The 17,548-nt window shown below is 41.2% G+C and overlaps 1 protein-coding gene and 1 non-coding gene across 2 annotated transcripts in view; both read right to left on the reverse strand.

The window, feature by feature from the left end:
* Positions 1-17,548, reverse strand: part of JAZF1 (JAZF zinc finger 1) — a 334,668-nt gene that overhangs the window by 269,484 nt on the left and 47,636 nt on the right. The gene's annotated exons all lie outside the window — the stretch shown is intronic.
* LOC129502996 (U6 spliceosomal RNA) lies at positions 203-310 on the reverse strand. The gene has a single exon (XR_008663089.1). It is a non-coding gene; the product is annotated as a U6 spliceosomal RNA (small nuclear RNA).

The following is a 17,548-nucleotide window of genomic DNA, read 5'->3' on the forward strand; positions in this document are numbered from 1 at the left end:
AAACTGCCATCAATGACAGAATTCTGGTTTATCCAAGTTCATTTATATGCTCACCAATGTGACATCCAAAAGATTTAGGAAAAGGAAAAAAAGGAGAAAAAAAACCCAGAAAGGCAATTCAGAAAATATCTGATTCACCTCAGCTGGAAAAGTGAAAAGTTATTTTATATATATATGTGTGTGTATTTTCATAAAGGTAAATAGAAATATGGAATGCTTCACAAATTTGCATGTCATCCTTGCAAAGGGCCATGTAATTTTACCTTCTCTGAAATGTTCCAATTTTAGCCTATGTGCTACTGAAATGAACATGACAAATAATATTCTTTAATAAAGACTTAATAGTCCCAATTATTTCTATTCAAAAGTTTCCAATAAACTGGAATTTTTAAGGAAAAAATGAGAAAAGTATAGTATTTTATGTATTTATAGTCCTTCTCTAATATTAATTCATATCATGTACACCAGCCTTCAAGTTTTATCCAATCAATGCATACTGCACATATTTCCCTGCCTCTCGAGGTTGTAAAATTAGTTATTACAGTTCAGTTTCTAAAAGATTTATACACACACACACACACACACACAGAGTTATAAGCAGCATAACCTTCAAAAATAGCAAGAGGATCAGTTCCTACAGGGATGCTCATGTATTAGACATGAACTATAAAATCTTACATAGGGGATAATAGTACCAGGAAAATAATGACAGCAACAAAATGATCCTACATAGGAAATAAAGGAAATGCTGAGGAAGTGGGTCAGGAGGATCCTATGGAGTAAAATCTCCCCCAGACAGGAACGACACATAGCTTCTGAGAGCTCTGTGATGTTTCTTTAAAAAAAATTATTTATTTGAGGGGGTGGGCAGTGGGGAGGTAGGAGTTGAGGGAGAGGGAAAGAGAATCTTAAGCAGAGTCTGAGCGGAGCACAGAAGCTGATGTGGTGCTTGATCCCATGACCTGAGCTAAAACCAAGAGTTGGGTGCTTAACCTACTGTGCCACCAGGCACCTTGACCTCTGTGATGCTTCTAAAAAACACAGAGCTGAAGTAGAGGCCAATAGCCCTGTGAACACAGAGGCTGTACTCCTGATACTTCTGAGGTGGCCTCCCTGTCTCCCTATATCCTCCTCCTCTCAAGCTGTTGTTTCCCACGTCAGCCTGCAGACTCTTGAGAAAGGCTCACAAACCTGATCTCTGGCCCTGAGATGATGTTCTTGAATTTCGATCTTTTTTTTTTTTAATTTTTTTTTAAATTCATTTATGATAGTCACAGAGAGAGATAGAGAGAGGCAGAGACACAGGCAGAGGGAGAAGCAGGCTCCATGCACCGGGAGCCCAATGTGGGACTCGATCCCGGGTCTCCAGGATCGCGCCCTGGGCCAAAGGCAGGCGCCAAACCGCTGCGCCACCCAGGGATCCCCTCGATCTTTTTTTTAATTTGCAAATGTCTAGTGAAGGCAATTCACCTGCATATCATATCTAAGTACTTAAAACTAACCATTAAATGCCTATCGTCCTCCCACCCAACAAAATTCTGTTTCCCATCGGTATCAATAATATTGTTATATTCCAATTTAGTCAAACTCCTTCTTCATACCACCTTACACCTTAGGCATCCTCTGATTCTTTTCATACCCTATGACAGTCACCTATCTAGTATTTCTTTGTGATATTCCCCATCCTGCCCTTCCCTTTTGTTTCCAATTTCAGACCGTCTTCATGACCAGGTCTGTGCCTACTTCATATACTCTGTTTTTTTTTTTTTAATTTTACTTACATTCAATTAATTAACATATAATGTATTGTTGATTTCAGAGGTAAAGGTCAGTGATTCATCAGTCTTATATAAGGCCCAGTATTCCTTATATCACATGCCCTCCTTAATGCCCATCACCCAGTTACCTCATCCCCTCTCCTCCCTCTCCCCTCCAGCAACCCTATTTGTTTCTTATGATTAAGAGTCTCTTATGGTTTGCCTCCCTCTCTGATTTCATCTTCTTTTATTTTTTCCTTTCTTCCCCTATGATCTTCTGTTTTGTTTCTTAAATTCCACATATAAGTGAGATCATATGATAATTGTCTTTCTCGGATTGACTTATTTTGCCTAGCATAATACCCTGTAGTTCCATCCACATAATTGCAAATAGCAAGATTTCACTTTTTTTCTTTTAAAGATTTTATTTATTCATGAGAGAGAGAGAGAGAGAGAGAGAGGTAGAGACACAGGCAGAGGGAGAAGTAGGCTCCATGTAGGGAGCCTGACATGCGACTGGATCCCAGGTCTCCAGGATCACACCCTGGGCTGAAGGCAGCGCTAAACCACTGAGTTCCACCCACCCCCCTCCCGCCGGGCTGCCCAGATTTCACTTTTTTGATGGCTAAGTAGCAGTCCATTGTGTGTGTGTGTGTGTGTGTGTGTGTGTGTGTGTGTGTGTGACTATTGTGGACATTGCTGCTATAAACATTGGGGTGCAGGCACCCCTTTGGGTCACTGCATTTATATCTTTGGGGTAAATACCCAGTAGTGCAATTGCTGGGTCATAGGGTAGCTCTATTTTCAACTTCTTGAGGAACTTCCATACTGTTTTCCAGAGTAGCTGCACCAGTTTGCATTCCCAACAACAGTGTAAGAGGATTCCCCTTTCCCTGCATCCTCGCGAACATCTATCATTGCCTGATGTGTTAATTTTAACCATTCTGACTGGTGTGAGGTGGTATCTCATTATGGTTTTGATTTGTATTTCCCTGATGCCTAGTGATGTTGAGCATTTTTTCATGTGTTTGTTGGCCATTTGTATGCCTTTTTTTTTTTTTTTTTTTGAGAAATGTCTGTTCATTTCTTCGGCCCATTTCTTGACTGGATTATTTGTTCTCTGGGTGTTGAGTTTGAGTTCTTTATAGGATTTTGGATAGTAGCCTTTATCTGATGTGTCATTTGCAAATATCATCTCCCATTCGGTAGGCTGCCTTTTGGTTTTGTCAACTGTTTCCTTTGCTGTGCAAAAGCTTTTTATCTTGATGAAGTCCCAATAGTTCATTTTTGCCTTTGGAGACGTGTCTCATGAGAAGTTGCTGCAGCCAAAGTCAAAGAGGTTTCTGCTTGTGTTCTCCTCAAGGATTCTGATGGATTCCTGTCTCACATGTAGGTCTTTCATCAATTTTGAGTCTATTTTTGTGTATGATGTGAGGAAATGGTCCAGTTTCATTCTTCTACATGTGGTTGTCCTCTTTCTAGGAGGCCAGCATTATCTTGATCTTAAAACCAGACAAAGACCCTCCCCCCCCCAAAAAAAAAAGAAAAGAAGACTTACAGACTAATATCCCTGATGAACATGGATATAAAAATTCTCACAAAGATACTGGCCAATAGAATCCAACAGTACATTAAAAGGATTATTCACCAAGACCAAGTGGGATTTATTCCTGGGATGTAAGGGTGGTTCAACAACTGCAAATCAATGTGATATACTACGTTAATAAAACAAAGGACAAGAACCATATGATCCTCTCAATAGATGCAGAAAAAGCATTTGACAAAGTACAGCATCCTTTCCTGATTAAAACTCTTCACAGTGTAGGGATAGAGGGAATATACCTTGATATCATAAAAGCCATACATGAAAAGCCCACAGTGAATACCATTCTCAATGGGGAAAAAGTAAGAGCTTTTTCCCTAAGGTCAGGAACAGAGCAGGGATGTCCACTCTCACCACTGTTGTTCAACATAGTTTAGAAGTCCTAGACTCAGCAATCAGACAACAAAAAGAAATAAAAGGCATCTGAATCAGTAAAGAAGTCAAATTCTCACTCTTGGCAGATGACATGATACTCTATATGGAAAACCCCAAAGACTCGACTCCAAAATTGCTAGAACTCATACAGGAAATCAGCAAAGTGGCAGGATATAAAAAATCAATGCACAGAAATAAGTTGCATTTCTAAACACTAACAATGAGATAGGAAAAAGAGAAATTAAGGAGTTAACCCCATTTACACCCAAAACCATAAAATACTTAGGAATAGACCTAACCAAAGAGGCAAAAGATCTGTACTCAGAAAACTACAGAACACTCATGAGAGAAATTGGGGAAGACACAAAGAAATGGAAAAATGTTCCATGCTCATGGACTGGAAGAACAAATATTATTAAAATGTCTATGCTACCTAGAGCAATCTATACAATGTAACTCCTATCAAAATACCATCAACTTATTTCACAGAGTTGGAACAAATAATCCTAAAATTTGTATGGAACCAGAAAAGACCCCAAATAGCCAAAGGAATGTTGTAAAAGAAAACCAAAGCTGGGGGCATCACAATTCCAGACTTAACCCTCTATTACAAAGCTGTACTCATCAAGACAGTATGGTAATGGCACAAAAACAGACACACAGATCAAGGAACAGAGAACAAAGAAATGGACCCTCAACTCTATGGTCAACGAATCTTTGACTAAGCAGGAAAGAATATCCAATAGAAAAAAGACAGTCTTTTCTAACTCATATACTTTTAACTGATTTTCTTCTTGCTTCACTCCCCATTTATAAACAATTCTACAAACAATTGCCATGTACCTTTCTTAAATAGTACCAAAACCTTCAGTGTTCCCCCATTACTTACATGATAGCCTGGAACCAAGTCACTGATCATTTCATTCATTTGACAAATATTTACTGAATCCCCCTTTTGGCTAGGCACAATTCTAGGCATTTGGGGCATATCATTGAACAGATAAAACTTCTATTTAATCTTACTTTAACCTATTTTTTCCAGCCTTTCATCTCACTAGCCTCCTAGATAATTATAAACATTATCTATAAATAAATCTATACCAGAAGTTATATTCTGGCATAATTATACATTCAATGATACCTTAAAAAACCCTACTACATGTTGGATCCAGTCATGAGCAAGAGCAGCCTTTTCTGTATGTCCCACTCTGGCCTCCTTTCACTTTTCTGCTCTGAATGCCTTCTCCTTTCCCTGCCCTCTAACTCCTGCCCACCCCCAAACACTCAATCCAAACCCTCTAACTTCCCTAAAGCTTTTCCTGGGCACCTACACCCACAGCAAGGGTCCTTAGTACTTTGTGTGTGTGTGTGTGTGTGTGTGTGTGTGTGTGTGTGTGTGTGTGTGAGAGACATCTTTGTCTCATACAGTGCTTCTGGGATGTGGGTGTAGGTTTTCTTTTCATAGGTTTAACGAAACTCTTTAATTAGAACAGAGGTCTCTGAAGACTAGATACTTTTCCCTTCTTTGCACTTCCTAGTAGGATACCTTAATCATAGAACATTACTGCCAAAAGAAATGTCTGACACCAGTTCATCAAACCCTTCTTGCCCCTTGAGAAAGCTGAGGCCTAGGGAGGTTAAGTCATAGTATCAAGTGTTTTTAAAAAAGTGAATAAATATTAATTGCAGACTGGCAGGCATCTTTTTCTTTGTCCCTAGAGATGGGGGAAGCTGGCTGAACTGCTGGTTGCGTGCAGTTCTTTCCTCCTGGAATCCAAACATGTGCTCCCAAGCTGTCTGACAAGTTGCTGAGAGCTACTACCCAGCTGAGGCCTAACTAACCTCACCCTGGTGGATTAGCCTAGTTCTACACGGTTGCCCTCTTTCCAATTATCTAACTGCAAGCCGGTAGCTGGAGATCTCAGTGATGATGAACAATGAGGCCCTAAGCACACAGATTTTCCAGATTCTAGACTGCTCTCCCTCTCTGCACCCATGAAATCCAAGGCTTCCTTTAGCCTGCCATATCAATGCTTTACCTTTCTGCACTGGCCAGGGGCTGCCCTGGCTGGGAGCCAGAGAGCTCTCTGAAGGAGAGAGCTAGTAACAGCAGGAGCACACAGGGAGAGGTTAATGGAGCCATAATTAAAAGTATCTACAGGTGCAAAATCAGCGTAGCCCTGTGGGAAGTACAATTTGGAATGGGCTAGTAGACTCCAGGTGTCATCTACAAAGCAATGAGATGTAGCATAATGTAGAAATGCCAGGATTTTTAGCATGAGCCCCATTCCTATTCCCTATCATCACCTGGTCATTCCCTCCGCACTCTTCATACGGAATTCAGAGACATGTGTGATCCTCTCCTACTCCTCCTACCTACTGAAATGACAATGGTGCTCAATAACGTTTCCTGAATCTCCCACAAGTGAAAGGCCAGTTTACCCTTTGCTTGAGCTGAAAAAAGTCAAATTTAACAGAAGCAGTCATGCACATGTGGCCAATGTAGATAAGAGCAGTTCATGTTTGTATGTTCTCTGGGGGCCCAGAAGGACTGACGGTACTTAATTGGCCACAGATTATGAAGCCCACGTTCATCAAATTAGACTGGAGGTAATTGCCCTTCACGTGTTGTTTTAGGCAGCTGTTCCTTTATTCAGAAGTAAAAATCTGTGCCCTCAATTTATAATAATCCCTCGATGTCACGGTCTTTTGGTATTGCCAAATCCCGTAACCTTGAAAGTCACCAATAGTTCTTTCTCAAGTTATCTCTGGACCTGGAAGGATAGTTTGGTGGGAAGAAAGTCCTGGTTTTCAAGATCAAAGAACATTTCTTACCTTTATGCAAACCTCTGAACTATAGAAACTTCCTACCTAACAACAGCTAGCAAGTAGCATTGTTTGTTTCTATCTATGTAAATGAATTGTTAAAAATTGACAAAGAAAAATATTCTAAGCTCCAAAATCATCTTCTATCTGATTTTAGCTTCTTGGGGGGAAAGAAACAAAGATTCATGCCTATACCCAGACCACATGACATCAATCCATCAGAGATACAGCTGCCAGAGTTTTCACTCATGTGCCCCCTCTTCTCTTTCCTGTTGCAGCTTTTCCTCCCACTCCTCCTCTGCAGGCAGGACATCTTCCATCCAGTTTGGACTGCCCACCATATCCGGAACACGCTCTGCAGCTCAGCTGATGTGATTATCTGAACCTCGCTTACCAAAACTGGGCCACCATGACCCAGGTCGGCCTAACATTAACTGCTGACCCAGACCGTGGGTTGGAAGTCTTTCTGGTCTCCTGTCTCAAGCTGGGACTGATTCAGGCAATGAGGGTGATGCTGGGCTAGTGATCGGTATTCAAGAGGTCTTCCCAGTCTTGCAGAGGAGGAAGAGACAGAGGCTGGGGCCCTGACATGTCAATGCAGCCAGACTTCTATCAGCCAGACTCAAGCAGGTGAAACACCAGTGTATCCTTGCCTCTAAGATTATATCAACCTTGGCACCACCTACTCAGCACACCGCATGTGTTTGTTCATTCATTCCTTCCTTTATTCTTTCACTATTTAATGAGTCCCTGCATAGATGTAGGAAGATACATCTCAAAATTGCAAATCTAGTAAATTAGTAGTTAGCCTGAACCCACTGAAGTATGAACTTCCATTAACTGGAATGATGGGTTTCCTTCATAGAAGCGACATTCAAGCCACACTGAACATACCAAGTCACTGATAGTGTGTCTAAAAATAACTCTCCCTCTTCTCTACCAGAAGAACTCAGCTATATTTATACTGAAAGATACAGATGTCTCTTCCCTAGAAAGCCTTTCCCAACTCTTCTGGTCTTCTTAGAAGACTTCCAGGTACATCTCCCACCACATTTTCCTTCACTCTCCTAGCTATACTGACGCTTTCTCACTTCCTGCCTTCCATGTTAAGTCCTTTTATGTCCCAGGGCCTTTGCATATGCAGTCTGTGATGCTGAAATATCATGTTAAGTCCTTTTATGTTCCAGGGCCTTTGCATATGCAGTCTGTGATGCTGAAATATTTTTGTCCATATTCCAACTCATAACCCCCAGCACCACAGTCCTTACTGCTCCCCTACCTTTATCTAAGTAAGCCTTCCCACCCTTCAGATCTCAGTTGGATCAGGAAAGCCATCCCTGAGCCCCACCATTATTCACCCTCATAGTCTCAAATGTCTTTCCTCACATGCACTAATCAGAGCTGTATTGTTAGAATTTTGATACTATTTGGTTAAAGTCTATTTCCTCATTAGACTATAAATCCCATAAGAGCAGGGACCATGACTATTTTCCTTCATCACTGTAACCACAGTGGCACATAATAGGTGGGAGTATTAGCTGAATGAACGAGAGACTTTCTCTACTTGTGTCACTGAATTCCAATTGCCTGTTTGTGTATTGGCCCTAAAACCAGGCTCCTGCCAGCCACCCCAGAACCAAATACTTTTCTACAATGTCCTTTTTAAATGGACATTTATCCAGGGAAATGAACATTTATTCCTATCACTTACACCTTGTATATCCACATTTAGCAACAATGGAGATAAAAATTAGGATCTTAAGATCCTAAGGTTGAAGATCCTCATGTATATTGAGATCATGAAAACAGGCATAGAATATATCCAAAAAAGGGGTGCCTGGCTGGCTTGGTTGGTAGAGCATGTGACTCTTAAACTCAGGGTTGTGAGTTCAAGCTTACAACTTGAGGTGGAAAACAAAAACAAAACAACTTGAGTTGGGTAGAACTTACATTAAAAAAAAAAAAAAAGAATATATTCTTTTTGGTTGAAGGTTGAAATTAGAACCAAAAATGAATGGGTGGGGGTGTTAAGTATTATCGAGAGTTTCTGATCAACTCTGATCTAACCAGAAAAGTCATAACCAAAGAACTCACTTTCTGACTCGTTTTCAGTAGATGTCTTAGCTGTTCTGACCACTGAATAGGACCCAAACCGAGCAACTGGAGACAGCAACATGCCATATGCAGCTTCTTGGTTAGTGGCTGTGATGAGCTAAATTGTGTCCCATCCCCCCTACAATTGAAGTGCTAACCCCCAGTGCCTCAGAATATGATTATATCTGGAGACAGGGCTTTTAAAGAGGTGTTTATGTTAAATGAGGCCCTTACAGTGGGCTGTAATCCAACAGTGACCTTATCGCAGAAGAGGAGATTGGGACATAGACACACACAGAAGGAAGAGCATGTAGCCATCTGCAAAGCCCAGGTGAGCAGCCTCAGAAGAAACCAACCCTGTCCACACCTTGATCTGGTACATCCAGCCTCCAGAGCTGTGAAGAAATACATTTCTATTGTTGAAGTCTGAAATAACCAATACAGTGCCCTAGCAGTCCTTGAGAGAAAGGGAAGGAATCTTTGCCATGTCAGTAGAATGTTATCTACTTCCCCACCTCAACTTTGGCAATCTGAGGTGATGGGTCATCTTCTCCCCACTGCTGCTGTACTTCCTTCTTATTTGACAAAAGAGGACACGGAGACAGAGTCACAAAGGAGGCTGAGCCATATTTTTACTCCAGGGCTATCTGTTTCCAAATTCCATATCCTTTTTTTGCACTAGACCTTCAGACCCAAAGGACCAAAGTGGAGTTTATGAAAGCAGATCCTGGTTTGCTTTATTTAGCTTGAAGAAAATGGGCAAGATCACGATTTTAGCTAAGCTGAAGAACCAGATGCATTTGTATGCATCACCCAAATTAAGCGATTGAAATACTATGAAACAGATGTGAATAGGAACTAATTTTGCTCTTTTTAATGAGCATTTTGACCAGATCAATACTACAAAATGCTGAACGGCAAAATGTCATTACAATTTAAATACACCTGCCCGGTTGATTGAGGCACTAACAGCAGCTAAAACTGTATTTTCTCCTCTTAAGAGCAGAAGTCTATTATGTAAAATAAAGTCATGAAAATTTTAATTTCACTGCATAAAGGACAGAACCTGGTGTAGCCCACAAACCATGGAAAAACAAAAAGAAACAAAATGCAGCTGAATGCTTCATCAGCTGTCTGTCACTTTCTGAATAGTGACTAATATTCTAATTATTAGTCACCACACCGGGAAGGGGCAATTAGAAAACAGGGACGATTGCTTTAATTTTTGTTGTTGTCGTTAACCCACAATTTGTGAGGCCTGCATGAAAATATGATTTAAGTTCCCACCGTCTTATAAAGGGAAAAATGATTACAGTTAAAATTCAGTCCCCACCCGCCCCCCAGAATTTTTAAAAAAAAAGCTTTGAAGTTGTATTGACAGATGTGACTAACAACTGTAATCACAGAAATAAATTCAGTAAAACGATAATTTCTCTGTCACAATTTACTAAGAAAGAAAAAAAATGCAGCACAAGCAGCTGAATTGTGAAGTTAAATGAAAGCAAAGATAGAACCCAGTTTTTAATGAAATGTAGAGCATTATTAATTGGTTTCCTAGCAACAGCCAGGGTAAAATGACTTAACATGTCTGCTCAATCATATGCAAATATGAGTGTTATCCCTTAAATGTTGATTATAGTTGGTCTTTTCAAATGCAAATCCAATGTGTAAAGTGACTGTAAATGTTGACAATGCTGACCAAAAAAAATGCCCTGATTAACATCATTCTGGTGTTCAAAGCACCAGAGTTCAGGATTTTCCCTTTGGAAGGGCCGCAAGCAGCTTGGGACACCATCTTCCCTACCCACCATCTCACCTTACTGGTGCCCTCCTCCCACCACTGGTATTAGAAATGACAAAATATTGCTGGGCCTTACTGAGTGGCACTGCAGAGATTTCTCACAGCGCTCAATAATGGGTGGATGAGGCTCTCAGTATACAGTTCAATCAGGTGACACAAGGGCTTGCCAACCCAAGATCAAGATTGGTCAAAAGTTTGGTTTGCACACAAAATCAGACCTTCAGATGACTCTTTCAGAGCCTGCAGAGTAAAATTCCTTTCAAAACTGCCAAGTGAGGCGCTCTTGACTTCAGCCTGGTCCTCCCATTCAAGAGCCACCTGGGAACAACCACGTTCCACCAGCAATAGGCATCAAGAAGGGGTGCCTCTAGGCCTGTCCTCACCACCTCAATGACACATCACTCAAGCTAAAGCAATGTGCTTGTCATGCTTTCATTTATTCATGCAACAAATATTTATTGCATAATTACAATTTGTCATCTACGTGCTAGAGAGACAGCAGTGAATAGGAAAAAATCCTTATCTTCACTTATCTTAGTGCAGGGAGACACAGATAAATCAAGAAACACATAAACAGTAACATTTCAGGTAAAACACAAAACAAAACAGAGAAGTAAAGTTGGCTAAGGAGGGGAGGGGAGAAGGGAGGGTTCAGCAGACCACAGCATCCAAGGCCTTTCACAAGGTGACTTCTGTACAGATTTAGAAGAAAAGTGAGGACCCAGGCCCAGGAGGGGGTAAGTAAGCATGCATCCTGGGGCAGAAATGAGCTGGGAACAACAGGAAGGCTGAGGTGGTTAATGCCAAGGACAGAGAGACAGACAGAGAGAGAGAGAGAGAGAGAGAGAGAGAGAAATGTGACAAGTGCAGCTTTGAGCTAAGTTCCTAGACCACCTTCCAACAAGACTGCATCCCTAAGCCCCCGCCTTACAGTATTTCCAGGATGCTACTGTCTCTAGGTTCATCTTAGGAGTTTTCTTCAGGACTGAAAGAGCGTAAGTCTGCTAAAGGAGGGTCTGTCCCCCTGAACCCTAAAGGTCTCTCCTCTCTGGGTCAAGTCTCAGTGCTCTCCTGATCCCTGAGAAATTTCTGAGCCAACTGGAAAGTACAATCTTGAACTGATGTCCCCTAGATGAAGTGGGTTGGGTTTTTCTGGCCAAAGCCCTCTGCCTGCAAGCCTTAGGTGCTAGAAATTTCGTTCCAGACACCCAGTTAGGACTCCAGGATATGCCAGCCAATCAGTGGTCAGAAACTCAGGACATATATTCCAAGTCCTGAAGCTTCCTTATAAGGAGAATTGACAAAGATGATACGGACAGCTCCATACCAAGTCTAGGATCCCCAGACTAACCTTAGGAGTGTTGGGCTAAGGGTGGGCAGATTCTTCTTCCAACACATCACCCTCTGACCTTATAGGTCATGCCTTAAGTCTTTGAAGGCTTTAAGAGTTAGTATTAAATGCAAATGACCTTAAGAGAAACTTGTGAAAGCTTACCTGCAGTTCACCTGGGAGTGGGTGGGCTAAGAGTTTAGGCTGAGCATCTAGATGCCCCAGAGGAACCTACAACTGGGATGAGGCTTAATCTATCTGGTTGGTAGAGAATGGACTTGCTCTGGGAATGGTGTCAACAGCATGGTTTGCCAGATGCCATACAGGTCTGTACAATACAAACATTGTACCAGTCTTGCCTTAATCCATGTTGAGCCTTAACAAGAAACACCACTAGTACTTCATTTAGCCTGGAGTCTAGAAAGGAGGTAAAAAAGGGAGTTTAGTTTCATCCAAGTGGAGCTAAACGTCAAAAAGCAAGAAAAATTAGGAGGATAGCCCTCTATTTGCAACTTCTGACAGTTCAAGGAGGCCATAATAAATTTTGAGTGACAGATCAAACAGGTTGTACATGTGACTGTAGTCCTGGTCACTGAGCTGTTTCTTTTAGGCCAGTGGTTCTTGAAGCAGCACAAGCAGTGCCTGGGCCCTTATTAGAAATGCATATTCACAGGTCTAGCCCCATACTTACTGAATTAGCAATCTGGCAGTGGGCCCAGAAATCCGTTGTAACAAGCCCTCCAGGTGATTCTATGCATGCTAAATTTGAGATCCAGTTTCCCAGGGCAGTTTAGCAGGATGGCATATCTCTGAGTTTATGCTTAGCACCATCTTGCTGCAAATTATTTCAATCAACAGGAAACCAAGGATAGCTGCACTGTACCTTCAGCATGTGGCATGAATTCAAAATAAACACACTAATTGTGTGAATTCCTGACACAGTAACTTTTTCCAAAGAATGTACCACTCAGAACACAAGATGCTGATTTACTGATTTCTTAAAGATAACCGATTTTATTGGCAAAGAGAGAAATGGAAAAAAAAAAGAAAGTTATTATTTAGGAAACTCCAAGTTTGGTGTAGGCTTCTGGGAGAATCTCTGATGATCACTGAGTTCTCTGATCTAATGCTTGTCTCCCCTCCCTTTCCAGACCCAACACACTGTCTGGGCTCCATTGTGAACAATGGGAGCTCCCTAGGGGGACAGAGAGTCTTACAGGAGGACTCACTGTAAATATTCAAAAAGCCCTTGCTGAATGGAGGACTCCCTCTCATCCTTATATTTTAGAGAGAATACTCAACCTTTTAGGGTTCCTGACAATAAAATGGATGTTATGCAGCAAATGCTTATCAAAAACACTGAAGATGAAAAACTTGAAGATGTTTTAATCATTGTAAATATACATGAGGAAGCCTACAATCAGAAGGGTGAATCTCAAATTTAATTGTGCATCAGAATCACTTGCGATGCCTGATAAAAATGCAGACTTCTGGGCCCCATTAGCAAACATTTTGATTTACTTGAGATGGTGTCCAGCATTCTGCCTTTTGAATAAGCATGCCCAGGTGATTTTGATGCAGGGATTTGTATTTAAATTACTGACATGGAGGGGCACCTGTATGGCTTAGGTTTAGGCTTAGTCGGTTGAGTGTCCCACTCTTGGTTTTAGCTCAGGTCAGGATCTCAGAGTCCTGAAATCAGGCTGACACCAACCTCCCTGCAGGCTCTGTGCTCAAGGGAACTCTGCCTGAGGTTCTGTCTTTCTCTCCCTCTGCCCCTACTCCCAACCCACCCCCAGTTCTTTCTTGCTCTCTGAAATAAATGTCTTTAAATAAAAATAAAAATAAAAATAAAAATAATATAAAATAAATAAAATTTAAAAATTACTGGCATGATAACTTCTCCAATTTGCGAGGGGTATTAATAGGGGACTGAGAAAGGGGATTTTTGTTTTTTGGAAAATAAAGCAGTTCTACAGCAAAAGAACTACAAGTTCCTTTTTTCTCTCTGGGGGTGCCAATGTTGGAAAATTGTAGCTGAGAAAAAGTTTGTATCTGTCATTAAGGTAACTTTTTAGCAAGTAACTTTTTTCTGATTACAAAAGTTATTCATGTTCATTGTAAAAAAGATATTAAAAAAGCAAAAGGGAGAAAGCAAAAATACTTGTTATAACCTCACCTCTGAGATAACTTGGTATATTAATAGTCTTCCAAATAACTTGTTCTACACACACACACACACACACACACACACACACACACACACTTTCCATTTCTCTCTCTCTCTTTTTTTTTTAAATAGTAGGGTCAGGGGCATTTGGGTGGCTCAGTTGGTTAAGCATCTGCCTTTGGCTCAGGTCATGATCACGGGGTCCTGGGATGGAGCCCTGCATCAGGCTCCCTGCACAGTGAGGCGTCTGCTTCTCCCTCTCCCTTCTCCCCTTACCCCTTCACTTGTGTTCACTCTCTCTCTCTCTCTCTCAAATAATGAATAAAATAATCTTTTTAAAAAAGTAATAGGATCAGAGTATATTTATAGTAGTAGGATCAAAGTATAGTTATTATATGTTTTTTTACATCTAACAACACTGTCAACATCTTTCTACCACTCCTTGATTCTTTCAGATAGAACAGAATGTCTAAATATCAACTCTCTACTGGTTATGAGTTTTTTAAAAAATAGTCAAGGAATTAATATTCTCTGTGGCCAGTACATAAATATGCACAATGAACGCATAAATACAAATATTTGTGTCATTTGTACAAGAATGCTAGAAATCTCATCGTTTTTATTTAAGTGATTTAGCATTGATAGTTTATTAGCAATTTTTATTAGCTCCTTAGTTCACTTTAATGAATGTGTACACATTACTTAAAGGTCTCTAGATATATATATATATATATAATATATTAACACAACAAGTATTCACTTTAATGAAACTTATTAGACCAAGGTTTTTCTCATTAAATTCAAAAGGAGCCAAAAGACTCCACTGGAACAAAATTGAAATCCAAGAAAATAAATAATTTTTTTTTAACATGCCCTGGGAGTCTATAAACTTTAATTCTATTCAACCGGGAAGTGGCCAAAACATGAATGCATTTCACAGAATACACTCATCATAACTTGAAAGGTAAATTCTTGCATGTTTTATAAACAGGGCAAAAAGAATGGGAGTTTGTATGACTAGCTCACATTCACACTCTCCTGCAACACTTGGTAGCAGAACACTTGTAATGGATTTAACACTCAGACATGGGAACTTAAGTAAGCCACTAGATTTTTCTGTGCTTCCATTCCTTGTCTGGAACATGAGGATGCTATCCATTACAACTCTGATCCTAGGATACATCAAACTGATGACAGCAATAAATGTGAGCAAGATTCATCAAAATCTAGAGCGCGAACCCCAGGCCACCCCTTTTGCCATGGCCACAGTAAACTTCTTGCATATACATCCCCGAAAACACACGCAACAACCGCCAACTGACACTATTGGGGACTTCCTCAAGCTCAGCAGCTTTGCACAGCACAGGATACTGTCACACAATCAGACAACCTCGAATGGGAGACGATAGCTATTTGAAATAACTATTCGATAAAGGCTAGAATCCAAAATTTATAAAGAATTATTACTCCACACCCAAGAACCAAACAATCCACTTCATGCACGGGCCAAAAGACATGAGCGAAATCAAAAGGGCAACTAGAAAGGGCCCACTGCCAGCGCCACTGCTTTGCATCCTTGCCCTCCGGGCCCTCCCACTCACACCCCACCTGCGCTCCCCCTCCCCCGAGAGACTGGGGACAAATTCCTAGCCAGGAAACAAAACAATGTTGAGCGAGATGTGGAGAAAACGGGAACCCACTTGCACTGTTGGTGGAGCATGTGACTGGTGCAGCCCATGGGAACACAGAGGTGGAGTTCTCAAAGAATTAATAGACCTGCCTACGACGCCACATTGCCTGTTCGGGCTTTACCGCTGCATCAGATGCAATGAAACGCCGGGGCACCTGACCCGGATTGTTACTCGCAGCCAGTCCCAATCGCCACATGTGGAAGGAAGTCGGTGCCCATCGAAAGAAGAATGGATCACGAAGATGAGGTACTATGTATACACTGAATATTACTAAGCATTAGAACCGACAAATACCCACCATTTGCTTCACGTGGCTGGAACTGGAGGGGTCTTATGCTGATGTGATGTACAGTCAAACGGAGAAGGAAAACCGGTGTATGTTCTCATTCCTATAGGGGAATCTCACTACCTAGAGCCCGGGAATCTCAGGGACGGGAGACGAATGTGTGGGCAGTATAGAACGGGACAAGACCATGACGACTCTCACTCTGTGGAAATGACCTAGGGGTGGTGGAAAGGGGCGGAGGCGGGGGGTGGGGGTGGTGAATGGATGAGGGATGGAGGCGGGAACTTGACAGGATGAGCATGGGTGTTATTTGTATGTGGTAAATTGCACACCACTAAAAACTTATTAATAACAAAATCAATAAATAAATAAATCTCTGATACTGGTTTCCCAAGGGTTTTCCTGAGGACCAAGTGGGATAATACAAGTGAGGTTCTAAAGTACTATGCCAGTGTTACCTGGAGACTAGCTGGGATCTAGCTCTCTGAAATACTGCTCATCCACCATTTCTTAGCCTACTAACATACCCTTCAATCTCTCAAACACAACAAGAGATTAGATAGAATGCAAAATCTACGTGTGTTAGCCCAAAGAACAGGAATAATTTAACCTTTTAATACTTGGCCTGAGAACTGCCTTACAATGAAATCAGACCCAACAGTCCTGTACTATGACCACAAAAAGTCCAAGTGATATATTCTTCATAGCAACTGTTCTCTGAGAGTGATGGGCATGGTCCTACCCCAGGCTTATCATCACCAGTACTTGGGGAGCATTTAGAAACAAAGACTCTCAGACCCCACATCAGAGATTCTGGTGAGTGTTTAACAAAACTACATATGAAATTTTAAGATGCCCTGACCTTTCACAATTATTCCTGACATTAAAAATTGCTCATTAGGGGATCCCTGGGTGGCTCAGCGTAAACCTGCCTTTGGCCCAGGGCACGATCCTGGAGTCCCGAGATCGAGTCCCACGTCGGGCTCCGGGCATGGAGCCTGCTTCACCCTCCTCCTGTGTCTCTGCCTCTCTCTCTATCATAAATGAATAAATCTTTTTAAAAAATTGCTCATTAGTTTCCAGAAGACTGGGAATCCTATGGATAACACAACTGAACCGCATGTCAGTGACTTGCATATTTGTGAGGCCGGAAGGCCCTCAGAACTGTGCTCCATCACTTCAACAAAAACTAATATAAATGACCACCTGAAGGTCCGCAATGAACTTTCCCCTTATTATCTATCTAACAGAGGACAATAGCAAAAGACTGCCAATCCCCTTCCAAAACATTTTTTATTTTACCACAACCTTTTCTCCATACACAAATAAACCACAATGTGCACTAGAAGAGTAGATATTTTAAAAATATCTTCAAAATCATAATTATCATCTCTCTTCCTATAAACAAACAAAAAGGACAGACATTTGGCCCCTCCAACCTGCTCTTTGAACATACTGACAAAGCTCTGGACCCAACATTCTTTTATTCATTCAACAAATGACCAAAACCAGCATTCCTCAGCACCAACCACAAATCTGCAGTTTATCCCAGAGCCATATCCTACAATTTGCATCAAGTTCTGTTACCATTCTTTTAGTGAGTCAAATATTGCCT

The sequence above is a fragment of the Nyctereutes procyonoides genome, unplaced genomic scaffold, assembly GCF_905146905.1.
Source record: "Nyctereutes procyonoides isolate TBG_1078 unplaced genomic scaffold, NYPRO_anot_genome, whole genome shotgun sequence".
Lineage (NCBI taxonomy): Eukaryota > Metazoa > Chordata > Mammalia > Carnivora > Canidae > Nyctereutes > Nyctereutes procyonoides.